Genomic DNA, 15,940 nt, shown 5'->3' with positions numbered 1-15,940 from the left:
AGAAACAGCCCCAACACAACAAGGGAATAAACTATGGAACAAATCTATAAAATATACCCATGGGATAAAATGTTTAATAGATAATATACAGCTTCATTAATAATTACCAAAGTAGACAACTCATATACTAATAAGTGCTGGAAAAAGGAACATTTTACAATTTAAAGAAATTGAACAGTATTGGGATGAAATACATAGTACTGTTCAGAGAACTTTAGAAATAAAATTTGAATGAAACATATTAGCAAAAATATCACAATTTTATATATATTCGTATATTCAAAAAAAATCACAATTTCCTAAGAAATATATTGATAACCACAAGGATTAACTTAGTAGAGCATTGGAAAAGAGATATGTACTGACAATATCAGTCTAAGAACTTATACTTGGAGAATACACAAAATAACTAGTATAACAGAAATTTCACCAAAAATTAACTAAGAATGGCTTCCATGTATAATACAAACTATATAGTAAAGTAAATCTAACCATTTAAAGTATGATTTTTTAAGGGGGGAAAAGAATCAATCAAAGAACTGAAATAAATATATGATAATTTTAAATGTTTATAAATATTATAATATTGTACCAGTCAGAGTACAACAAAAAGCAATTTAAAAACTAAATAATTATCTGTATTGTTTTTAGTAGTTTTTCTTCTTTCTCCTTTTTTGTTCGGGAAGAAGTATATTATTCAAGGATTACACAGACACACTCTAAAAAGGAGAAAGAACTTTGACATTCAGCACAAAAATTCAAAAACACCTTTATTTTTTTTATTTTATTGTCAAAAATAATGTTTCGTTTTTAGGATTGATTTTTCATCAGTGATATGCTAAGCACAGCCTATATAACTCTTTGTCCACTTACTGATATTTTATCTTTGCCTCTCATCTTAAAAAAAATAGAAAATAAAATGGCACTACAAAGACAAAACATCTGTTTGGATAAGATATTTGCCAGGAACGTGTGTTTGTGTGTGTGTGTGTGTGTTTGTGTTTGTGTTTGTGTGTGTGGGTGTGTGTCTATTTGTGTGCTTGTGTTTAAATGCTGTCACTATCTGCTGTGGGTCTTTTCTAACACAGATGTTATCTGTCTGAAGGCAAAGTATAAGTTAAATAATCTTTCAGGATATTCCCTCAAGTACAGCAAAATTATATAAATGGTTAGTCAGAAGTAACTGCCATCATATTCCAGTTTTGGACCTATTTCTATGAAATAGTGCCTGACTGGGGCTTTAGATAATGGTTTTATTTATTGGTTTGATGGTGAGAGAATACAACTAAGAAATACTTTTTTTCTTTCTTTCTTTCTTTTTTGTTTTGTTTTGTTTTGTTTGTCTGAGAGTCAGCTAATACTTCCATTACAGATTAAAGATTTGGACTCCTTATGTTGTTATTTTCACACTAAGCTAGAAGCTACAATCATACCCTTTGTGCTACAGTATGCTGAATCTTGCTCTCTTCTTTCCTTTTAACAAAAAAAAAAAGGTGTCCTTCTATTATACCTTTCAGCAAGAATGGAAGAACATCTTTAAAATTCTACTCTAGGTGCAGGAGAAATTATACTTATCGTACTAAATGTATAATTGGATGAGTGGGGTGCCTCCCTCCTTCCCACCCTTCTTTTTACATTAAAAATGCTTCTTCATATAGAAATTCTTTTTTTCTTTGCAGAACTTTCTAGAATGATCCTATAACTGTGCCACATTGTTTGATCACCAGGCAATTTCAGAAAGAATTGCTGATTTGATGTACAAAAAGCAGAATTCTACACTGTTAAGGCGCTGCATGAGGCATTTTTAATGTGAAAGACTGTCTTAACCAATTTGGACATTTAATAACGCAAGAACTACTTTCCCTCCCTACTGCAAATTTCTAAAGAAAATATCCCCATCTCTTTTGCTCCTTATGTTTCACGCCGTGTACCCTAGAAAAACGAACAAAAAGAGAAAATCATAAAAAAAATAATTACAGTATTATACATTTTAATTCTTTGGGAGATATTACTGACATAGGTTGGAGACATTATGAGAAAAATGTCTATATTTTTCTGCCTGCTAAAATTAGGCAGTTCATAAGTCCTTGGGTTACTGCAGCACTTGGAACCAGAATTTCCATCATTAAGCAATGCGGTTGTAAAGAAAGCATGAAGCCACATCATTTAGTGATAGCAATTCCAGCAGTCCCAATTCCTGCTGTTAAGTAAAGACCACATGGGTCATTAAGTGAGGACCTTCCATGATGGCCACTTCTGACTTCCTGCCAGCTTCCTTGTTGACTCTGGTAGGGAATGTTAGAAATTGCAATTGCATGACCATAGTTCGCTTGTAATTGCTGGAACTGTGAGGATCCATTGTAAGTACAGTTTGTTCAGTGCCATCGTAACTTTGAACAAGTACTGAATGAATGAACATCACCCAAGGATTACCTTTAATTCTTGTTCAGAGTTGGGCAGCCTGTGAGTATAATACATTATTATTATACAGACAACAGTGTGAAATCACAGCTGACAATTCTTTAACTGGTATTATCAGTTAACATCAAACAGAAACATTTTTGTTTATTAAGACATTTAATGTGCCTTGGCAATTATTATTTATAGTTTTGGCATCTTTGAAATACCTGACTTGTAACTTTCTCTGCAAACTGCACCATTTTAGTTGACTGCCAAAGCAAAGCTTTGTATGGCTATTCAGCAGTGAGCCATGCTGATTTCCAGTTCGGACAACAATTTTCCTGAAAGAAATCATAAAGTCACCAAGATTCAAAAACACTTATACTTAACAGGAGGAGAACTAAGTAGTGAAGACAAGAGAGCTGCTATACTATCATAAATGCCAATAGAGATGGCAGCAGCCATAAACTCTCTGTTGGTAGGAAATTTAAACGATTACAAGGAAAGAGTACATTGGACAATAAATAAATGCAGACTGAAAGCAGGTGGAGTGTGAAATAGGCATTCAGTTAATTCAAGGCAACTCCCTATATTCCACACTCCTTGTTACATAAAAAAAGCATACACTATATTTGGATATACTCCCCATATGTCAAGTCAGTAGTTTAATTGGGTAATAATGTGACATTTTGTCCTTGGGTTCTGAAATTTGAGTTTAAAATAATATATGGTGGTCAAGTGGATAAGAAGTGATTGCTCAAAATGGAATCCAGACAAACTGAGATTGGGAGAGGATTAACATTCTTTGGGATTAACTATTTTGAAGCATCTACTGCTCAAATTAAAAGCAAATGGCTACAATTTGATCTAGTACATTTTGAGAAGCAGATCAGACTTTCCATGAGAGTTGCAGATCACAATTGCTGAGTTTGTATTGCTGATTTTCCATCTTTGGATCAAGTTTTTTAATGGGACAAATATAACTGAGCAATTGTGATCTGCGACACTCATGGAAATTTGAATGCCTTTCCAAAAACAACCTGACATAAATTTTCAGCAAGTGCAAATATAAAGAAGAAGAAAAAAAAATCAAAGAAGCAAATAATCTCTTGGAAAAAATGTTTATCAGTTAAAACAATGGAACTGTGTGAGGATTCTTTATGGTAATCACACACACATAAGCTATATGAGGGCTTTTTCATTCTTATATTTCAAAGTTTCCAAAGGTAGACCAGATCAGGAAACTGATTTCACAGGAAGGCTAGAAGTATGTTTCATTAAAATAAGCAGTAGAAACAGAATATTCCAAGTCCACATGAGTTTTCCCTTCCATCCTTGTTATACCTAAGAGAATCAGGGAGATCAGATCTCTTTCTAATAATGTCCTTTCTTCCTGGGCTCAACACTTGGTTCTCAAACTGTTATTGTCCTAATGGTGGTTACTCCAAAATCAAGTCTCCGTATTTCCCTGTACAAATACAGAACCCTAACCCTTCTTCTCACTGTCCCTAGTTTATTCTGGATAAACTGTCCCTTAGTTTATTCTGGATAAGAACAAAATTACTTGATCAGTCACATTAACCAGCTTGTTGCAGTAGGATTCTTCTTGGGCCTTGGTTTACTTAGCCATGTCTGGTCCTTAAACTTTTTAAACCTTATTGCCAGACCATTGATTCCTGATTCCTGATGGGTAATTGCCCAAGCTTGACTTGGAACAGTCTTCTGCTCTTGGTCTTGATTGCCACTCTTTCCCGAGTGATTGTCTTCAAGCTATAAGGCAGAGTTGCTGCCAAACTCCAGACCCAATTCCAAGCTGAACTCCAAGGCGAGATGTTTCTGCACATCAAGCCAAGTTCTACGCAGAGCTTCAAACCTGGTCACTGCTGCTCACTGACCTGGCTGACAGATGTTTAGGACTTAGTAAGCCTTACTAATTTATTTCTAATATTGCCTCTGCTTAGTTTTCCCATCTTCTTTTTTTTTTTTTTTTTTGGTCCTCTCACATCATCTTTTTAGCCATCCCTTCCTTTTATCTAAAGGGCTTCGTGGGGTGCCCAAACATATTAGGCATGGACAATATTTTGTCTTTGAAAAGACCCAGGCCAACCAGGGCGATAAAGAGATGATGTCCCTTTCCTTCAAGGCATTAGCTGGCCAACCATAGGGATAGGAATATTGTTACTGATGCAAGTGAGGGTGGGTTGCACTTTTTAACCTCCTCAGAAGAGGGACGTGGAAGATGTTTGGGTTGATAGCATTGGATACATAGCTCCAGTCTCTATGCTGGAGGATTAGCTGAATTGATCGTGCTGTTCTGGTACAACTTTCAGAAGGATTGATTTGGCCATCCCGGCCAGATTGGTCAAGCTGGAGGTCAGCCCGTCTCTAGTGAAGGCTGGACTGGTTGGCTCTAATGTCAACTGGATTGGAGGACAGAGGAATCAGGCAAAGCTCAAGAGCCCTTAGCACAGCCTCTCTGTGGAGAAGAACCGTTTGAACTGACAGTAGCTGTAATTGTTGGACCACTGTGGTGTGGTTCTTTTGCAGCAGGGAGAGCCCTTCTGAGCCAACAGCAGTTGCTACTGCACTAAACTGGATTCCATTTCTCTCTTCCAAGATAAAATAATAGGGGTTGACCTAGAAAGCAAATCTCCAGGAGAATGGAAATTAAAAAGAAGAAGAAGCTCAATGGCAATAATGTAACCAAAAACAAACAAATGTAACCATATTAATTATTTCTCAATAATAGAAATTTAAAAAAAATCTTTGAGCCTTTCATAAAGGAAACAGACTTTGAGTCTTTTGAGGAAAAAAGGCAGATCAGGAAATAAGATGGTGGATGATTTAAGATCGTGATTAAGGATCATTTAAAGTAGGAGAGGGCTTTAGCTGCAACCTTCAAGAAGAGAAAGAGAAAAATCATGGTGGTAACACTGCTGTGCAGGAGATAAAATAAAAGGATGCTGAGCAACTCTATGTTAGGAATATGGATCCAGGATGTGACACAACAACTTCACATTCTATGACTTACCCAGTTAGATGGCAATTGTCGCTTCCTTGTAATGATACTGCAAGGAACAACTACAACCAGAATTTTGTTGACTTGAAAGATAGAAGCTCAAGAAGCTGGGGCTTTGGGAATTAGTTCCCCCCGTCTAAAAAAGAGGGAAAGGATAATATTGACTGTGCAAATACTGGTACTACTAAACAAGGAAGAATTAATTTCTGAGTCCATGGTCTGAGTTAGGTCGATGATTGAGTCCTGGCACAACATAATTGCATCTCAGAAGGATTTATTTTAAAAGTATTTGGTTTTAAACTAACTCCTCTGGCAAATGAAAACTCCAAACACCTCAGATAAAAACATATTTGTATGGAAAAAAGTAGAAGTGATGATTTAATGAGCCTATTAAACCCTTTAATGGAAAACCCTTTAATGGAAAAAAAAGAATATAGGTTCAGGAGTTTTGTCTATTTATTAATTCTTAGAATATGTGAAATAACAAGATGAAGATGAACTCTTAATACAGGGAAGTAATTATGATTGAATAGTTACAGTGGAGACCTGGTGAAAAGATTCCCATGACTGGAATATAAATTGAAGGATACAAATAGTTTAACAGAAACAGAAAGGAAGGAAAATTTACCCTGTATGTTAAAACTATCAACTTCTGTTAAGAAATCCAAGTGAATGAATTTGGTAATATTCTAGGGAGCACTTGGGTTAAAATAAGTGGAAAAATGAGTCAAAGCATTCATCCAACCGAGGAGAAGATATAGATATGTTTTCCAAAATCATATTGCAAAATCTGTCAAATGACAGGGCCCTGTCAGACAGCAAACTCTGCCAAGTATGGTCCTTCCAGGAAATTTCTTTTTTTTTTCTTATCAATAAATTTATTCTTCAGAAATATTCGGCTATCTTGCCTTGATGCAAACAAACAGGAAGACTTCCTCCAAGAAGTGGAAGTAGCAGAAACACTGAAGAAAAGGATCGTGTGATTGTGTAACAATACAGTTCTTATGATACCTTGTACATTTACATCACCTAGTGCACAGCTACACTCCCTGGGAGGATTCATTATTGCCTTTTTTATGGGCTGAACGTTACTAGTTGAGAACTGCATATCCCATAGGATTTACTCATTCCTCTAAATATTGTTGAGTATTGAGATTCACAGGAAATTACTTGAAAGCTACATGTATTTGCTCTTGGCCTGTAAATTTGGGAGTCCTGATGTAGTTGAAGAATTTGACTAAGGGAAATACAAAAAGGGTGCTTGGTGGATAAAGTAAAAAAAAAAAAGGATTAGATGGGTGGAAAACCACATTTCAGAAAATGCTTGCAGCAAAAAAAAAAGAGGAGATAAAAGTACTGTATAAGGAATATATAGATAAAATTAGTTACATAAAAGAATAACAGAATTGTGAGGGACCCTGGAGATCTTCTATTCCAACCTCCTGCTCAAGCAGGAAACCCTATACAATTTCAGACAAATGGTTACTCAATCTCTTCTTGAAAACCTCCAGTGTTGGAACATACACAACTTCTAGAGGCAAGTCATTCCACTGATTAATTGTTCTAATTAATTCAGAAGTGTCTGAAGATGACTACTAGGAGCCAGCAGAAAGAACAGAATTAAAATTAAATGTGATCAAATGATTTGGGCTAAAACAGAAGGGTAGGAATGCTGGAAAATGTTTTAGAGTTCTGTATGGTAGATTTTTGTACGGGAATGATGCCACCTTGAGCACCTGACTGAAAAAGCTGTAAATCATCATCATCATCATCTGCTACGTCCGATATATTTAAAGTAAATGCTATAAATATTACTGCTCAAGGAGAAAAAATGAAATGGATGTCTTAAATGTCCCTGAAGCACTGAAGAATTTTAAAGCTGCAGTTGTAGATGGTATAATCTGAAAGCTATTAAAATACAGATCCAGTTTGCTTATGGAGCGGCTATGAGATTGGTGTAATATGTGTGTGAAGGCTTTATCTATACCTAATATTAAGGCATGACTTTGTTCTTTTTCTATATAAAAAAAGAACCAGCAAGATTGAATCCAGAGACTACAAGGGCTTTAGTTTGTAAGTGTGTCTAGTTAGATGATTGACAGACTACTAATAGGGATGTGATAGGAATCTGGGAAGTGCAATGCGGGCATGGATTATATAGATAAGATTTTTGTTCTGCAGTAAATCTTTAAATGGGTGGAAATGTTTTGGTTTTCAAAAAGCAAATGATAGATTTGCATCTTTTATGCAAATATGGAAATGAAGAGTGGGCGCAGAATAAGATCAGTATGTGACGGACGTTAAATACATGTGGCTTCTCTCTTAGCATAGAAACCTGTAGTTAAATCTTCAACCCAGAACGGGACTCTAAAAAGTGATTTCCTGACTTTTTTTTCCTGGTAGATGAGGTAAGAAAAAAATATGCTTTCATTCATTCTAGTTTGGGACAAAGAAGAAAAACCTGGCTACTTGCACAAAACAACCATACAGATATAAAGACAGTCTTCTAGAGCAGGGGTGTCAAACTGGTGGCCCATCGGCTGGATGTGTCACATGTAGGCCATACCACCCCAGCTCCTCAAAGGCAAAAAACGTTGTGATATGTCATGATACGTCACGTGACACGATCGAGTTTGACACCCGTGTTCTAGAGGGTCCACCAACCTCATCAAGATACTGAACTCATTGAGTTGAATCTCCTCAGACCTATAGGCAATGTTGCTCAGAGCCTTCTCCCTCAAGCTGAGCAGTCTTCTTAATGGTGGAATACATTTCAAAAGCACAGTATATAGTTAAACAGCTCTCTCCTAACTCTTTTTAAAACGCCATCAATGGCAGCCATCTGTACAGAAGTCTCCTACAGCAGTTTCATTTAGTCTCTTCTTGTCTGCTTGATATCTTTTTAGGAATTAAATCTCTTACAATCTAGAGGAGACCAACCCAATCCAGTCACTTCCCCTCTTCCTTGCTCTTCAAGCCTTGATTCTCGCCAAACTATTTAATCAGCGATTTCCTTACCAGTCAAACTTCTCCGGCTCTCTTTCTTGTTAGCTGAGCTACCATCTTATATCACGGTGTCTTTTGCTCTCATCAAGAGGCCTTTCTCCCTTTGTTTATAGTAATATAAATAATGAAATAAAATAGTGTTTTCACTTCTTGCAGAAACCAGAATTCCAAAGATGGTTCCTAGATGGTTCTTGTGGGTGGAACAACGATGCTGACTGCTCTTTGGCAGGGATGGACACAAGGATATTTATAGCTTATATAGAAGAACATGCCACTGAAAGAGTATAGTCAACACTTTTAAATCTTCATTAGATGCCTAGGAGGGAGACAGAATTGTAGAACAGACCTGGAGAAACAATTTACCCTATATCATTCTTAATAACCTTCACATTCCATGTTCTGCCATTTAGATAAAGGAGGGAATCAACAATTCCCATCCACCCTCCCTCACTATTGTCTAGGCTACCTGCGACTGATATTTCTATTTCTTTACATAGCTTTAAACATAGCTTCACATAGCTTTATATCATTTCACCCTGATAGCTTTAAAGCTATCCAGATGCAAGAGATTTAGTTCTGTAAGAAGTCAGCACACTGCCCCCCCAGAGAATGAAATATTTTGGGGAATATTAAAGAGGTAAAATATTATATTTCCCCTAAAGGAGAAATGGAGAAAAATCTTAGGCAGAAACAGCTCCCAGTATACCTCCCTCAGGCAGAAACTGAGGAGGCCAACTTTTAGAAATGCAGATTTTCTAATCCATTCAGGAAGACTGAGGCCACAAGGCTGGAGCTGATGGGATTAGAAAAACAAAGACTCCTAAAAGCTACATTCCCCACCCAGCTCCAAGGACAGGACAGGACTTCAAAGATACAATGGGAGTCAGGCAACAATAATTAGAATACCAAAAGGGCACACTCAAGCACAGATCAAAGTACATTGCACAGGAACAGGCACTTCAAATACAAAGCCCCAAAGAAGGTTTAAACCCCACCCACTCTCAACTCCATTTTGTCAGCCACCACCAGAAACATGCTGCTGTCACTGAAGTTTCTGGCAACTAAATAAAGATACCTCCTTTCCAAAATGTGGCCTGCTTTCAGCTCATTTCTACAGCCTCCTCCCAGCTTGGAACAGGACCTGATTTTTCCTTCTGACAGTTCTATATGTAAGACATTGTATAAGAAAATGAGGACAATAATATGAAAATATATATAGGACTTTCAGTTTTGTGCGGTAGCTACCGGTCGCAGGCTTGCGGATTCTCCACACCCCCGCGGCTAATTTCACCCTGCCTGGGGATCCTAAATGGGTCTAAGTTGCCCCAGAGAGGCAACGAAGAAAGAAGGGTGCTCCAGCAATTCTGAAACGGCAGCAGCCATTCCGTTTGACTTGGGGAAAGCCTTCTAACCCGACAGAAGAAAGGCTGGCCCTATTGCATCGACCAGCCCAAGCTACTAGCAACTGAAGTCTAAAAGCACTAACCAGCATAATTGTGAACAGCATGCTTGAAACTGGGTGAGGAATTCAATCTTCTCTTTTCTATTTTACATTTAATTTCCTGGAAAAGATCCCCAAGAAGCAAAATATCTCTGAAAGGGAAGGAGGGGGGATTTCCTCCCCACCCTTATACTAATGGAAGTGGTGAATTAATCTTTTTATGGAGGATCAAATATATGGAAGTGAAATAAATATAAAACCTGAAACTTAAAACTTAAATCTGGATAAATCTAAAATTGTTTGAATGGTTAAGACTCTCATTCTAAAGATAATTGTTCATTTTGGAAATTGAAAAGCAAATAGTTGCTGACACCTAGTGGCAGATGAAGACTATGAGAGCTATGACTTTAATATAAGACTTGGCAAAATCTGGGAAAAGTTAATATGTGTTTGTGACCTTCAAAGCTTTAACAACAAAGAATAGCTGTGATAAAAAAGACAATAATCTGGGCTGTAGACAAAGAGAGAATTATAAATTTCAGAAAAAAATATTTTTGGAACTATTTGGATTACAAATTTCTATCTAATTGGGACTCTAAAGCTATTTGCAGAGAAAAGAAAGGAAGAGAAAAACTCAAATTCTTGGCTATCATGAATCAGAGACATGTAGAAAGAACATATCAAGAAAACATAAATACTTCACAGGAGGAGATATATAGTATACCGCAACTAATTCAAACAACAATGACTTTAAACCACAAAGAAATCCAAAACAACTTTGAAAATATAAATCAATCTATTTCCAAGTTAACTCTATGACAAAAAAAATTCCCAGAAAACAACAACAGAGAAGGAGCAGATAAAATAGATAAATGGATATAGAATTGAGAATAGAGACTTAAAGATGGAACTTAACAAAACAAGGAAACATGATTTAATACTAGTGGAAAAAAATTCACAAGAATTGGAAAAAACAACTTATCCCTTAAGACTACAAAATAAATCTGAGGACAAGAAAACAGATTGGATAAAATGGACTGTAGAGATGTCAGGAACATCGGAGAGAAAGGAAATGAAGCAGAGAGAAAGAAAGAAAAAGATTTTCAACAAACATGGAAAGACAGAAGTCCCGTACAAAGAGACTTCTCCTGATTTACTTTTTATATCTACAGCAACATTTATGAACATACAGAAAAACTTTTTGATTCAGCAAAATACATTGATTAAGAAAGACACTGGGCAAAAGAAAAAGACTAAAGTGGAAACTACGAAAATAGATAATGGGACTTACCAGAGAAAATACTTAAAAAAGAAACATTTGTTTGAATATGGTTAAAGAAATAGAAATGTTTTGGAATATATATGTCACTCTAAGAGGGATGAATTCCTTAAGTATAATATAGTATGCTTTTTTCCCTTTTTTATTCTCTTTCTTGATATGAGTAATATAAAAAAGTTGATAACTTAGATAAAGGAAATGTTTTAGATATTTAAATGTAATTGAATTTAAGAAAATTATAATGAATAAAAAATGTTTTGAATAAGAGTTAAAGGACTAGATGACTAGATGTATTAAATGGAATGTCTAAAGATTAAACATATTTTTAATTATGGTTAAAAAGAATAAGCAATTTAGGAAATAACTACATATTAGCTTAGGAGGGATATATATTTTAAGTAGTATGTTATTTTTTGTTTCTTTATCTTTGTTTTTCTTTCTTTTTTATTGTTTTATCTATTTCTTAAGAAATGTAAAAGTGTGAGATGGTTCATATGGAAAAATAGAATTAAATTCTTAAATGAATTAATTTTTGAGAAAATCTTAACCTGTAAAAATACCTAGAATTTGGTGAGAGAAACAAATTAAAATAAGGACTGTAACAGGATCTATGATAAGGCAACCAGAATGATTGGATAGAAAAGAAATATTATACTGATGTGATTATTATTTTTAGGACTATTTGGAAAAAATATATATTTAATTGTTATCTATCAAAACAATAAGAATTGTATTAACTCAATGTTTCCAAAAGAGGATATTTTGGGAAAAGAGGAAATTAACTAAAACTATTATGTGGATTATGGATTATAGAAATCAATTGTTGGTGATTGTTTTACAAATGTAACCCAGACAACACACTGTTCACCAATTAAGTGATTTATGTTTTTAAAAAATCAATAAAATATATTACAAAAAAATAAATATGAAAATATATAGATTGCTTCAAAATACAAGGAATTAATCAGGCCTGGGGAAATCACATGCACATTTCATTATGTCCATAACATACAATTGATTCTTGACTTTTTTTTTTTTCAATTATTGTATCTACTAGGGCTAGGCAGTTTTCAAGGGTGCCAATCCTATGCATAGTTAGGAGATTATTACATTTACCCCTCTCAAAGGGTTTACTTTGATTCTTTGTTCTTAGATCTAGTATATATTTCTACAAACAATTAAGAGATCAGGAGGCTATCACAAATAGAAAAAGGCAGTTTGATCTGAGTGTCATGGAAAAGCTTCAGAATGAATTTTATTGCCAGGGAGGAGTGAAATATTAGTGAGGTATTCTGCTTCAGATTCAAAATCAAAGACCTTAGGGAGAGGGAAGGTCTGTGATGCATTAAAAAAATTATAGAGGCAAGAGATAATTAATATTTTAGTTCATCTGCCTTATTAATAAAGCTGTATATGCCTGAGGTAATGACAGGAAGTAAATGGATCTACAAATTTCTTCAGATCAATGAACACTGACAACTTCTTTCCCTGATACCTTTAAAAGTTACATGTCTTAACTGCTTGTTTGCTATGCAGTTCCTTGGATAACAAGGGAAGGAAGGGGAGGAGGTGTTTTATTTAGTTATTAAGTTTATATAGCAATTCAGTGTTTATGATCAACATCCACACCAGCCTGTCAGATAACTTTCCCAGAGATTTCCACACTCACGTTCTCTCTGTCTGGACTTTTGGGGTGCCTATTTCCCCAGGCAGAAGCTGGTACTTACGTTGCCACCAGAACAGGATTCTCCGTTCTGCAGAAGTAAGTTTTCAAATCAATTGGCTTAGTTTTCCCCTTTTAACCAAGATGATTGATTCAAGTGGTTCTGCAATGTGTGGGGACAGGTTACAGACCCAACGCTGGAATATCAAGAAACGAAGGAGTTTTATTTTAATAAAAGCAGCCCATTCCATGAAGCCGAGAACTACATTATCAAACCAACCCTCAGTAATCTGTAAACAGGTTGAGAAAGCAGAAAGACAGCAAATACAATGTAATGTTTAGCACTGAATGGAATTTTTAAACCAATGTTTCCAATCAACCAAATCTTACTACAGTAGTTCCTATTTTCCCAATAAAAGTTAGTCCTCAACTTACAATAGTTCATTTAGTGACTGTTCAAAGTTACAATGGCATTGAAAAAAGTGACTTATAACCTTTTTTCACAGTTACGACCTTTGCAGCATCCCCATGGTCACGTGATCAAAATTCATTTGCTGGCCACTGATTCATATTTATGACATTTGCAGTGTCCTGGGGTCACGTGATCCCCTTTTGCAACCTTCTGGCAAGCAAAGTCAATAGGGAAGCCAGATTCTCTTAACAACTGGCTTATTAACTTATCAGCTGCAGTGATTCACTTAACAACTGAGGCAAGAAAGGTCATAAAATGGGGCAAAACTCACTTAATAAATGTCTCACTTAACAACAGAAATTTTGGGCTCAGTTGCAATCCTAAATCAAGGACTACCTTTATTTTCTAGGATTTAGACTTGACACTTCAGGTTCAGTCATAATAAAACTCTTTTCTTCTAGTCCCTGATTCCCACATGGGATCCAAAACTGAGAAGAATAACGATTATTTTGTAATTTCGTTCCCTCTGAATTTCGCTTACTTTCTTCTCATTGAATAAGACAGTAGGTATGATCTGACAACTCATCAAGGTTCCCAAGTCAGCCAGCAAACTACTCAAAATTAAAGATCCCCTTCATCTAGCACAGGATCAAGTGGAATTCTTTCTCTGATTGACTGTTCTAGCCCATAGACAATGTACTTACAAGGATGATTCTTGCTGAATGCAGAATTCGCTTTTCTCTGAGGTGTTTCGTCTCTTCAAACTCTCTGTAATTGTCAGTAATTATTTACATCATATTTTCAAACTCAGAAAATGGGCCAAAGTCCTTTTTAAAAGAAGTATGGCTATTTTTTTAGGGTGGGTTTTGGAGATGGGGGTGGGAAAAGAGATTGGCCCTTTAAGTTTGCTTGTATTTTGGATTAGGCCAAACCTTCTCTTTTATTTTCAAGGGTAATTGTCTCTTCCTATCCTCCTGTCAAGAGAGACTGTTGTGCAGAAAGAGAGAACTCAATGCCAGGCAAGGAGAATGACTTCCCCACCACACACATTTGTTTGCACGTGGTCTCGCTCAGTCGGGGGGCCTACCCAAGAAACAAACTTTTGTGATTTTCCTCTTTACATGGTTTCCATTGCTTATCCTGCAATAGAGGCATTAGTAAAATTCAACACCCTTGTAAACAATTCATTCAAACTGTAATTCTATAGAAGCATTTGAGCCTTTGCTGTGAAGTTTTAAATGGGTCGATTGAGTGAGAAATATATGGGGGAATGGTTTCTGTAAGCTTCTTCCTTATCGAATAGATATCTGGATGCAAATACAGATTTCAATCTCCATCTGGCTGAGTGGAGCAAGGCACTCTGGGGAATTTTTTTTCATGTTAGCTTTCTGAGTTTATAATGTGACACCTATCAAAATGCTTGACAGGAGCAGCCTGGTTTATATATTTATTTTACCTCAGCTTTGTGTGCCAAATAAGACATAGGCAGACTCACTATAGCCTGAAGCTCTGCCATTTTTTTATTTTTATTTTTTTAACAGCAGAAAAACTAACCTAAACCCAAAGCCCCTAAGGTGACTAAAGAATGTAGGGGGGGGGGGTTGCTTTTGGTTTTCACTAGAGAAAGAATGCCATCTGCTGGACTCATGCTCTACCAGCTGTTTTGAACAGATGGTTAGGGAGGATGGAATTGAAGCACTTTATTTCCTTTTCTTTAAGAAAAGCCGGTTTGTCTTCTTCATAGATAGGTACTGGATCAATGACACCAAGCTGGCCTGCCTCTAAATAAATACAGAACTGTGGAAGAAATGTTAGCACATCAACAGATCTGAACCTTCAGAGCACATAAGCTTTATTTAATGTGATCAGGTCGTCAAAGAGTTTTTAAATTGCCTTCAGCAAAGACATGCTACCATTGACTGACTCTCTCACTCTCCTCTCCCTCCCTCCCTCCCTCCCTCCCTTCTTCCTCCCCCCCCTTTCATTAAAGACTAACATTATGGGACAAAGAGGAGAAAAATAGCTAACTAGCTTTTATATCTTTGAATGAAATGACGTTGAATGTTGGTGACCTAAGGGAAAAGGGAAAAAGGGATTTTAATCATCTTATACTTGAATTAGTTTTTGCAAACTGCTGTTGTCTTATATTAACTGTAGCCGTAAAATGCAGACTGTATAATAAGACATGCATTTTCTGATGCTATAATCTGAGGATCTATTGGTGCTACAGCAAGTCTCTTTAGCATATGATATTCTGGGGCTAGATAGTCCATCAAATTCTAGAAAGGGTGCTATCAGAATTCTATTATCTCAAAGTGTACAGTAGTAATCTTCCAAAATAGACTCTATTGTGGCACAGATTATAGTAAGGAATGGAATCTACTGCATCTATTGTTCTCTTTCCCTCACACCTACACACAACTTGGCAAAGTCTGCAAAACTCTGTTCAAAATTTTCCTTTATTTCTATAAAGAATTAAATAGAACTCAGGATTTAAACATTTCCTATTGTGGGAAGTCAGCCCCCCCTTCCAAGAAAGAAATATTTTTGGAAATATTTAAAAGGCAGAATATATTTCCCTAAAGGATTTTAAAAACAGAAACCAACCCCGCCCCCAAGTCTCTCTGTCCCAAACAGGAACCAAGTCTGCAGAAATGCAGATGTGATAATCTTGTCAGAAAGACTAAAATCAGGAAACTGGGATTAGGAAGAAAGATCCC

At 36.0% G+C, this 15,940-nt stretch overlaps 1 long non-coding RNA gene across 1 annotated transcript; it reads right to left on the bottom strand.

Moving 5' to 3' along the window:
• Positions 1 to 212: 212 nt before the first annotated feature.
• On the bottom strand, positions 213 to 14,277 carry LOC120310314. The gene is made up of 4 exons (XR_005557316.1): positions 13,925 to 14,277; positions 12,873 to 13,005; positions 2,628 to 2,741; positions 213 to 1,932 (listed from the first exon to the last, which is right to left on the bottom strand). It is a non-coding gene; the product is annotated as an uncharacterized LOC120310314 (long non-coding RNA).
• Positions 14,278 to 15,940: the final 1,663 nt, after the last annotated feature.

This window comes from Crotalus tigris, unplaced genomic scaffold, assembly GCF_016545835.1.
Source record: "Crotalus tigris isolate CLP2741 ecotype Arizona unplaced genomic scaffold, ASM1654583v1 scf7180000018164.764771, whole genome shotgun sequence".
Taxonomy (NCBI): domain Eukaryota; kingdom Metazoa; phylum Chordata; class Lepidosauria; order Squamata; family Viperidae; genus Crotalus; species Crotalus tigris.
The sequence above is the reverse complement of the archived record's forward strand: the minus strand, read 5'-3'. Positions and strand labels throughout refer to the sequence as shown.